Raw genomic sequence first — 10,665 nt, forward strand, 5'->3', positions numbered from 1 at the left:
CCCATTCCATGGGTTGCCTCTTTGTTTTGTTGACAGTTTCCTTTGTTGTGCAGAAGCTTTTGATCTTTATGAAGTCCCAAAGTTCATTTTGGCTTTTGTTTCCTTTGCCTTTGGAGACATATCTTGAAAGAAGTTGCTGTGGCTGATATCAAAAAGGTTACTGCCTATGTTCTCCTCTAGGATTCTGATGGATTCCTGCCTCTTGTTGAGGTCTTTTATCCATTTTGAGTTTATCTTTGTGTATGGTATAAGAGAATGGTTGAGTTTCATTCTTCTATACATAGCTGTCCAATTTTCCTAGCACCATTTCTTGAAGAGACTGTCTTTTTTCCACTGTATATTTTTTCCTGCTTTGTGGAAGATTATTTGCCCATAGAGTTGAGGGTCCATATCTGGGCTCTCTACTCTGTTCCACTGGTCTATGTGTCTGTTTTTATGCCAGTACCATGCTGTCTTGGTGATCACAGCTTTGTAGTAAAGCTTGAAATCAGGTAATGTGATGCCGCCAGTTTTATTTTTGTTTTTCGACATTTCCTTAGCAATTTGGGGTCTCTTCTGATTCCATACAAATTTTGGGATTGTTTGTTCCAGCTCTTTGAAAAATGCTGGTGGAATTTTGATCAGAATGGCATTGAAAGTATAGATTGCTCTAGGCAGTATAGAAACTTTTTAAAAATTAACATATAATGTATTATTAGCCCCAGGGGTACAAGTCTGTGGATCACCAGGTTTACACACTTCACAGCACTCACCATAGCACATACCCTCCCCAATGTCCATAACCCAACCACCCTCTCCCTACCTCCCTCCTCCCAGCAACCCTCAATTTGTTTTGTGAGATTGAGTCTCTTATGGTTTGTCTCCCTCCCAATCCCATCTTGTTTCATTTATTCTTTTCCTACCCCTTAAACCTCCCATGTTGTTTCTCGACTTCCTCATATCAGGGAGATCATATGATAGTTGTCTTTCTCCGATTGACTTATTTCGCTAAGCATAATACCCTCTAGTTCCATCCACGTCGTCACAAATGGCAAGATTTCATTTCTTTTTATGGGGCGGTATAGACATTTTAGCAATGTTTATTCTTCTGATCCATGAGCATGGAATGGTCTTCCATTATTTTGTGTCTTCTTCAATTTCTTTCATGAGTTTCTGTAGTTTCTCAAGTACAGACCCTTTATCTCTTTGGTTAAGTTTATTCCTAGGTTATCTTATGGTTCTTGATGCTATAGCAAATGGAATGGATTCTCTAATTTCCCTTTCTGTATTTTCATTGTTAGTGTATAAGAAAGCAACTGATTTCTGTACATTGGCTTTGTATCCTGCCACATTGCTGAATTGCTGTATGAGTTCTAGTAGTTTGGGGGTGGAGTCTTTTTGGTTTTCCATATAAAGCATCATGTCATCTGCGAAGAGAGAGAGTTTGACTTCTTCATTGCCAATTTGAATACCTTTTATTTCTCTTTGTTATCTGATTGCTGTTTCTAGGACTTCTAATACTTTGCTGAATAAAAATGGTGAGAGTGGGCATCCTTGTCGTGTTTCTGATATCAACGGGAAGGCTGCAAGCTTTTTCCCATTGAGGATGATATTTGCTGTGGGTTTTCCATAGATAGATTTTATGAAGTTGAGGAATGTTCCCTCTATCCCTATACTTTGAAGTGTTTTAATCAGGAACAGATGCTGGATTTTGTCAAATGCTTTTTCTGCATCAATTGAGAGGACCATGTGGTTCTTCTCTCTCCTCTTATTGATTTGTTCTATCATATTGATTGATTCACGAATGTTAAACCATCCTTGCAACCCAGGGATGAATCCCACCTAGTCATGGTGGATAATCTTTTTAATGTGCTGTTGGATCCTATTAGCTAGGATCTTGTTGAGAATCTTAGCATCCAAATTCATCAGGGATATTGGTCTGAAATTCTCCTTTTTGGTGGGGTCTTTGCCTGTTTTGGGGATCAGGGCAACGCTGGCTTCATAAAAAGAGTCTGGAAGTTTTCCTTCTGCTTTAATTTTTTGAAACAGCTTCAGGAGAATAGGTGTTATTTCTTTTTTGAAAGTTTGGTAGAATTCCCCAGGGATCTGTCAGGTCACGGGCTCTTGTTTTTTGAGAGTTTTTTTTTTTAAACCTGGTAGTATGTTCCAAATCCTCATTTCTGAAGTATGTGAACCATTTGTGTCTCTGTCTGTATCAGTTGCTGTAATTTTCTATTATGCCAGACCTAGAAAATCCCTGTGTTCTAGGTCTTATTCCCGCTACATTGTTGAGTCACAGTCCTATTTCTCCTTTGTAAAGCTGACTAATCACAACAGCCAACAGGGAAACCATTCGATTTGTTCAGTGAAATAAGGAGCATGAGGTAGCTACTTGGCAATCTTACTCCATAACGAAGATATGGTTTTGTGACATTTGATGGAGGAATTTTGCCGTGTGATACAAAACAACAACAACAAACCCCTCAATCTCTAAAGCCCCCCAAAATGAAACTGGCAGATCACAATTGCCATTGTTGGGGCACTCTTGGAGTCATAGAAGAAAGATTAGTGGTAAGACGAAGGGGAGCAAGGAATCTTGGATTGTTGAGTCTTTGGAAGACTTTTAGTCTATCCTTCCTCAAGGCATTTGCATAACCCATCTCCCTTAATCCAAGGGGTGTTTTTGTTTCCAGGCTGCAGCATTTCCTCATTAGGTGATGCACTCTGTGCTAATTTCTTCTATAACTGCCCCTGGCAACACACTCAAGATGTCCACAAGTGGCAGCCTTCTTACTGAAGGTTTACTAGATGTCTCAAGCCTGGTTACTTCTCTGTTATTTCCTTGGCTTACAAGAAGACTCAGCTTCCTAGCCTTTTCAGACTCTGGATGGGAAAAATCTCCCATCACTTCTCAGCATCTAGACAGTAGTCTCTATGCCTTTCAACCTCAGAGGATACACCTGAATCTCTTTAAAGCTCTCTTTCATGCCCTGCTTGGACAGCAGCATGGGAGAGGATCTCCTGTTCCCGAAATTCAGCTGCACTCAGCATGGGGCTGGAATGTCAGTCATCCCTTCTTGCAAAAGATTGAACTCACCTGTGAGTTCAGGCTGGAGGGGAGCACAGCATTCCTTAGTTCTATGACACCGCTTCCGAAAACATGTTCATGGACCCTCTCTATTAAAGCTCTAACCTTCTCTTGGATGGCTGGAGTTGAGTGATGGCCATTGAACCACTCTGGCCACTTCTGAATGCTTTCCTCTTCAAGTATTTCATTTTTCTCTTTAGAATGAATGGACACTCATTGATAATTATCTTTAGCTATGAAGTCTCAGCTAAAATCTGTGAGACGGGGATGAAATTCCATTCCATAGCCTATCATAAATATGTTTGTTTCACACCATGATTCTACCATGATTTACATAACTAGTCTCCTATTGTTGAATATTAAAGTTGATTCAAATATTTCACATTCATAAGTAATATTGATAAATATCTTTATCCATATCATTATTTCATCAGTTTTTTAGTAACAATTTTCACTTGGCTTGATGGCTGTGGGTCCTCCAGTCCAACACTCATCTAATCCTCCAAAAAAAATATGGGCCCATTCCTGTATCACCTCCAGTTCCTTCAGTTGGAAAATCTGCATGTGGGTAGCTATGAAGTAGGAGATCTCCATTTTCCCAGTGCCTTCACTGCCTGTCTCTACCTCAGGTTCTTTTCATATTATACTAATATACTATACCTAGGGTAAAAAGTTCAAATACATCCTTCAACAATTAGCACATTTCTTGGAATTTTATTTCTTCACAAATAACTGGAACTAAATGCTAATATATTAAGTGTAAAAAAAAAACTATAACAGTAAACCCTTGTAAAATTCTCTGACACCATGATCTTTATTTTGCCATTATTATTTAGATATTAGCTCTATGTAGCCCCAAACGATGTTTTCCAATAGAACTTTCTACCATGGTGGGAATGTTCTGTATTTGATTTTTTTAACAACAGTAGCCACAAGTCACATGAGGTTATTGATCACTTGAAATGATTAGTGTGATTGAGGAACTGATGGAATATTTTATTTTACTGAGTTGTAATTAATATAAATTTACATTTAAATAGCCTCCTGTGATCAGTGTCCTTGTAATGGAGAGATAGATCAAATTCCAGTGATTCAAACAGTGATAGCTACAGTTTGAATGGGCCATTGTTAGTGTGAGAGGCCTGGCTACTAGGTCAACTTGAACCACATCAGGTCAGCTCATGGTGGTGAAGGAGCCTGCAGCATCTTCTGAACAATGTTTCTGGCTCTGGGCCAAGGGTCACCAGGGATAAGCCACATTAGAAAGGGGAAATAGAGGAGAGGAGTGGGACATGAAATTGTGATAAATTTATCTTGGGAAAAGTTCATTTGGATGGGATGTGGTTGTGGGTGTGGTATGGTGGGAATAGGTGACCACAAATTTCCAAGTTGGTACATTCACATGGGATTTGCAGGGGGAAGTAACATCTTCCATAGTTGCTGAAGACTTAGTAGAAGAATCAAGATCATTGTTAAATTATCTGATACTTCATCATGTGGTTTAATCATATCTCTCAGGGATGGAGCACTTTCCATAGCTATGCCTTGTTCCATCTTAGAAAATATTTCAAAGGTCAGAGACATGACACTCATCTTCTTTGGGAGCTAATTTATATGGAATCTAGGTAAAAATTTTTTTAAAGACATAGAGTTTAAGGTGGAAGGTACACTTAGATTCTTTTCTAAAACAGGAATTTTTATTTAAAAAAGGACTGGAAAGACATGAACAATGATAGTAACCTTCTCCTTAGACTCTACCAGGAACTGTGGTACATCCTTTACCTGTATCATCTCATTTGGTCTCATGACACACCTGAGGGTAGGTGTTGTTCAATGACACTTAAAGATAAAGAGACTGAGGCCCCAAGGAGTTGGAGATGCCCAGCCTCCCCAGGCCAGCAAAGACAAAGCAAGACTGAATCTCAAAACAGCTAGGACCTTTAGCTCTTACTCTGTCTTACCATCCTTTCTAAGTGGATATTTCCAAGTTTTTTTGGGGGGGGAGGGGAGGGAGTGTTTTTCATCCTATTCAAAGTTTCCAAAAGCAAATATCATTTTGTCTTTAAGAAAAATAATTTATATTTTTAACATCTTGAGGAACTCCCATACTGTTTTCCAGAGTGGCCGTACCAGATTGCACTACTAGGTATCTACCCCAAAGATATAGATGTAGTAGAAAGAAGGGGCATATGCACCCCAATGTTCATAGCAGAAATGTCCATAATAGCCAAACTGTTGAAGGAGCTGAGATACCTTTCAACAGACGAGTGGATAAAAAAATGTGGTCCCTATATACAATGGAGTATTAACCAGCAGAAACAATGAATACCCACCATTTACATTGACAGGGATGGAACTGGAGGGGATTAAGCTAAGTGAAATAAGTCAAGCAGAGAAAGACAATTATCATATGGTTTCACTCATATGTGGAATATAAGGAATAGAGCAGAAAACCACAGGGGAAGGGAGGGAAAACTGAATGGGAAGAAATCAGAGAGGAAGACAAGCCATGAGAGACTCTGGACTTTGGGAACAAAACTGAGGGTTACAGAAGGGAATGGGGTTGGAGGATGGGGGAACCACGTGATACATATCAAAGAAGGCACATGTTGGGATGAGCCCTGAGTGTTATATGCAACTAATGAATCATTGAACACTAAAAAGCCACAAATACATAAAAAAATTAAGAAAATTGAAAAGGAAAAATAAAAAAAATAGAATGGTTAAAAAAAAGAAAAATAATTTCTAAAAGGAGGCTGAGTCCAGCCCCTAAAGTAGTCATCTGATATCTGAGGGGTTCCGGACTATGCAGTGAAGATTTTCTTTGTGAGAACAAGGCATTGAGTGTTAGGATTAGTCTACTCCTTGCCAGCTTCCTTCCCATCCCATTTGAAAAGTCAGAATTGTATCCTTACTATGTGCAGGGCATGGTGTTATGTTCTAAGGTTCTGTGGCAAAGAAGTCTGACACAGTTCCTGCTTTTATGAGATTCATTCTCTAGATAGAGAAAATACTAGGTTAAATGATGATAGGACAATGTGTTGAGAGTTCCTATCAGGGCAAGATACAGTACTTTGAAAGGACACAGAGTGGCCCATTCCATCTGGGGTGAATTGGTCCTACAGAGATTTTTATTTAATGTAAGGCTTGAAGCATGAGTGGGAATTCATTGGGAGAGTGGGAGAAAGACATTCTGGCAGAGTGAAACGCTGGAGTTTGAGCACAGAGGGACAGAGGGCACAGGGCCTTGGAGGGAGGCCAAGCTGAAAAAGGCAGCTTTCTAAGCGTGAAGGGGAATGAGGAGTTATGAGGCCTGAGCTGGAAGCCGGGGCAAGAGCGTCAATGGGAAAATTCAGTGGAAGCGGGAAAATGTGAAGATCCATTTGACAGCACTGAAACTGACTGCCCAAACTTGCAATTCCTTGGGAAAAAGGCATCCCAAGCCTTGGGTTTATATTCTAGCTTCACCACTGGCCCATTGGCTAATGCTGTGTATGTGATTTTAACTCTATGATCTTCAGCTTCCTTGTTTGTAAACTGGGTATTACGGTTGCTACGAGGGCCTGATGAGTTGAAGCTTGTCAGGGCTAAAATGTAAGCTCACATTTAAAAAGGTGGAAGCCCTTGGCAATGCCCACCAGGGCTCAGGTTTTGTGGAGGATGCTGGCAAGTTCTGCCTGGGCTATTCTGTCTTCCATTCCAGCACCACAGGAAGCTCAGGACTGCACTTTCTGGGAACAAGGCAGGCATTATTCTCAGGTCCTCACTGGCACTGCTATCTCCTCCCTTACCCAAGCTTCCCAGCCAGCACCCAGAGAAGTCATGATCAGTTGAGGGGGACCATTCTACAGAGGACATGCTACAGCATTGGGGAGAGCAAATATTTGGACATGGAGATCGAACAGATATTATAGTTAATGTGATACATCAGACGGCATTGTCCTAGCCAAGCCTACCAGAAGATAACAGGATGCCTGTTTCTTAGAAGATGCACTCAGGTCTACTGCAGTGTTTTTCCTGCACGTCCAAGGTGAAGTCTTGTCTCTCTGGGCAATGCTTTGAAATAGGCTTGCTAAGGCTCATCAACCCATAACCATGCAATCCTGAAACCACAATAAAAATACCCTACATCTTTCAAAAAAACAGCTTCTAGTTTCATTGATATGTTCTACTGTATCTCTGGTTTCTACCTCATTGATCTCAGCTCTAATCTTGATTATTTCCCTTCTTGTGTGTGGAGTTGGTTTGATTTGTTGTTGATTCTCCAGTTCTTTAAGGTGTAGAGACAGCTGCTGTGTCCTGGATTTTTCAATTTTTTGAGGGAGGCTTGGATGGCTATGTATTTCCCCTTACAACCGCCTTTGCTGTATCCCATAGGTTTTGGACCGAAGTGTCTTCATTCTCATTGGTTTCCATGAATTGTTTCAGTTCTTCTTTGATCTCCTGGTTGAACCAAGCATTCTTAAGCAAGGTGGTCTTTAGCTTCCAGGTGTTTGAGTTCCTTCTGAACTTCTCCTTGTGATTGAGCTCCAGTTTCAAAGCATTGTGATCTGAGAATGTGAAGAGAATAATCTCAGTCTTTTGGTATCGGTTGAGTCCTGATTTGTGACCCAGTATGTGGTCTATTCTTGAGAAGGTTCCATGTGCACTTGAGAAGAATGAGTATTCTGTTGTTTTAGGGTGGAATATTCTGTATATATCTATGAGGTCCATCTGGTCCAATATGTCATTCAATACTCTTGTTTCTTTATTGATTTTCTGCTTCGATGATCTGTCTATTTCTGAGAGAGGTGTGTTAAGACCTCCTACTATTAATGTATTCATATCAGTATGACTCTTTATCTTGATTAACAGTTTTCTTATGTAATTGGCTGCTCCCATATTGGGGGCATAGATGTTTACAATTGTAAGATCATCTTGGTGGGTAGTCCCTTTAAGAATGACGTAGTGTCCTTCTGTATCTCTGACTACAGTCTTTAGTTTAAAATCTAATTTATCTGATATGAGAATCGTTACCCCAGCCTTCTTTTGAGGCCCATTGGCATGAAAGATGCTTCTCCATCCCTTTACTTTCAGTCTGGGTATATCTTTAGGTTCAAAATGGGTCTCTTGTAGACAACATATGGATGGGTCCTGTCGTTTTATCCAATCTGCAACCCTGTGCTATCTTATGGGCACATTTAGGCCATTCACATTGAGAGTGATTATTGATAGATACGTTTTTATTGACATCGTGTTACCTTTGAAGTCTTTCTTTCTGTAGATTGTCTCTATATTTCTGTTCAATGCTATTCTTAGGATTTTTCCTCTTTTATAGAACCCCCCTTAATATTTCCTGCAGTGTTGGCTTGGTGGTTGCGTAGTCTTTTAAGCCTTGCCGGTCTTGGAAACTCTTTATCTCTCCATCCATTTTGAATGTCAGTCTTGCTGGATAAATTATTCTTGGCTGCATGTTCTTCTCATTTAGTGCCCTGAATATATCTTGCCAGCCCTTTCTGGCTTGCCAGGTCTCTGTGGACAGGTCTGACGTTATTCTGATGGGTTTTCCTCTGTAAGTAAGGAGCCTCTTTGTCCTAGCGGCTTTCAAGAGATTATACCTACAATTATGATTCCTCAATTTGACTATCAGGTGCCTTGATGTTTTTCTGGAATCAATAAGATTGATAAACCATTGGCCACACTAATCCAAAAGAAAAGAGAGAAAGCCCAAATTAATAAAATTATGAATGAAAAGGGAGAGATCACAACTAACACCAAGGAAGTAGAAACAATCATCAGAACTTATTATCAACAGTTATATGCCAATAAGCTAAGCAACCTAGATAAAATGGATGCATTCCTGGAAAGCTATAAACTCCCAAAATTGAACCAGGAAGAAATCGACAACCTAAATAGACCAATATCTAGTAACGAGATTGAAGCAGTGATCATAAACCTCCCAAAAAACAAGAGCCCAGGACCTGATGGATTCCCTGGGGAATTCTACCAAACATTCAAAGAAGAAATAACACCTATTCTCCTGAAGCTGTTTCAAAAAATTGAAGCGGAAGGAAAATTTCCAGACTCTTTCTATGAAGCCAGCATTACCCTGATCCCCAAACCAGGCAAAGACCCTACCAAAAAGGAGAATTTCAGACCAATATCACTGATGAATATGGATGCTAAGATTCTCAACAAGATCCTAGCAAACAGGATCCAACAGCACATTAAAAAGATTATCCACCATGACCAGGTGGGATTCATTCCTGGGCTACAAGGATGGTTCAACATTCACAAATCAATCAATGTGATAGAACAAATTAATAAGAGAAGAGAGAAGAACCACATAGTCCTCTCAATTGATGCAGAAAAAGCATTTGACAAAATCCAGCATCTGTTCCTGATTAAAACACTTCAAAGTATAGGGATAGAGGGAACATTCCTGAACTTCATCAAATCTATCTATGAAAAACCCACAGCAAATATCATCCTCAATGGGAAAAAGCTTGCAGCCTTCCCGTTGATATCAGGAACACAACAAGGATGCCCACTCTCACCACTCTTGTTCAACATAGTATTAGAAGTCCTAGCAACAGCAATCAGACAACAAAGAGAAATAAAAGGTATCCAAGTTGGCAATGAAGAAGTCAAACTCTCTCTCTTCGAAGGTGACATGATACTTTATATGGAAAACCCAAAAGACTCCACCCCCAAACTACTAGAACTCATACAGCAATTCAGTAACGTGGTAGGATACAAAGTCAATGTACAGAAATCAGTAGCTTTCTTATACACTAACAATGAAAATACAGAAAGGGAAATTAGAGAATTGATTTCATTTACTATAGCACCAAGAACCATAAGATTCCTGGGAATAAACCTAACCAAAGAGGTAAAGGATCTGTACTTGAGGAACTACAGAGCACTCATGAAAGAAATTGAAGAAGACACAAAAAGCATGGGGAGTTAGGAGAAGGGAGTTGGGGGAAATTGGAAGGGGAGGTAAACAATGAGAGACTATGGACTCTGAAAAACAATCTGAAGGGTTTGAAGAGGTGGGGGGGTGGGAGGTTGGGGGAACCAGGTGGTGGGTATTAGAGAGGGCATGGATTGCATGGAGCACTGGGTGTGGTACAAAAACAATGAATACTGTTATGTTGAAAATAAATAAAAAAAAAGATTAAAAAAAAAGATGGAAGACCATTCCATGCTCTTGGATCGGAAGAATAAACATTGTTAAAATGTCTATACTGCCTAGAGCAATCTATACTTTTAATGCCATTCCGGTCAAAATTCCACCGGTATTCTTCAAAGAGCTGGAGCAAATAATCCTAAAATTTGTATGGAACCAGAAGAGACCCCGAATTGCTAAGGAAATGTTGAAAAACAAAAATAAAACTGGGGGCATCACGTTACCTGATTTCAAGCTTTACTACAAAGCTGTGATCACCAAGACAGCATGGTACTGTCATAAAAACAGACACATAGACCAGTGGAACAGAGTAGAGAACCCAGATGTGGACCCTCAACTCTATGGTCAGTTAATCTTCGACAAAACAGGAAAAAATATACAGTGGAAAAAAGACAGTCTCTTCAATAAATGGTGCTGGGAAAACTGG

The sequence above is a fragment of the Lontra canadensis genome, unplaced genomic scaffold (genome assembly GCF_010015895.1).
Source record: "Lontra canadensis isolate GAN:19392208 unplaced genomic scaffold, GSC_riverotter_1.0 scaffold105, whole genome shotgun sequence".
NCBI lineage: Eukaryota > Metazoa > Chordata > Mammalia > Carnivora > Mustelidae > Lontra > Lontra canadensis.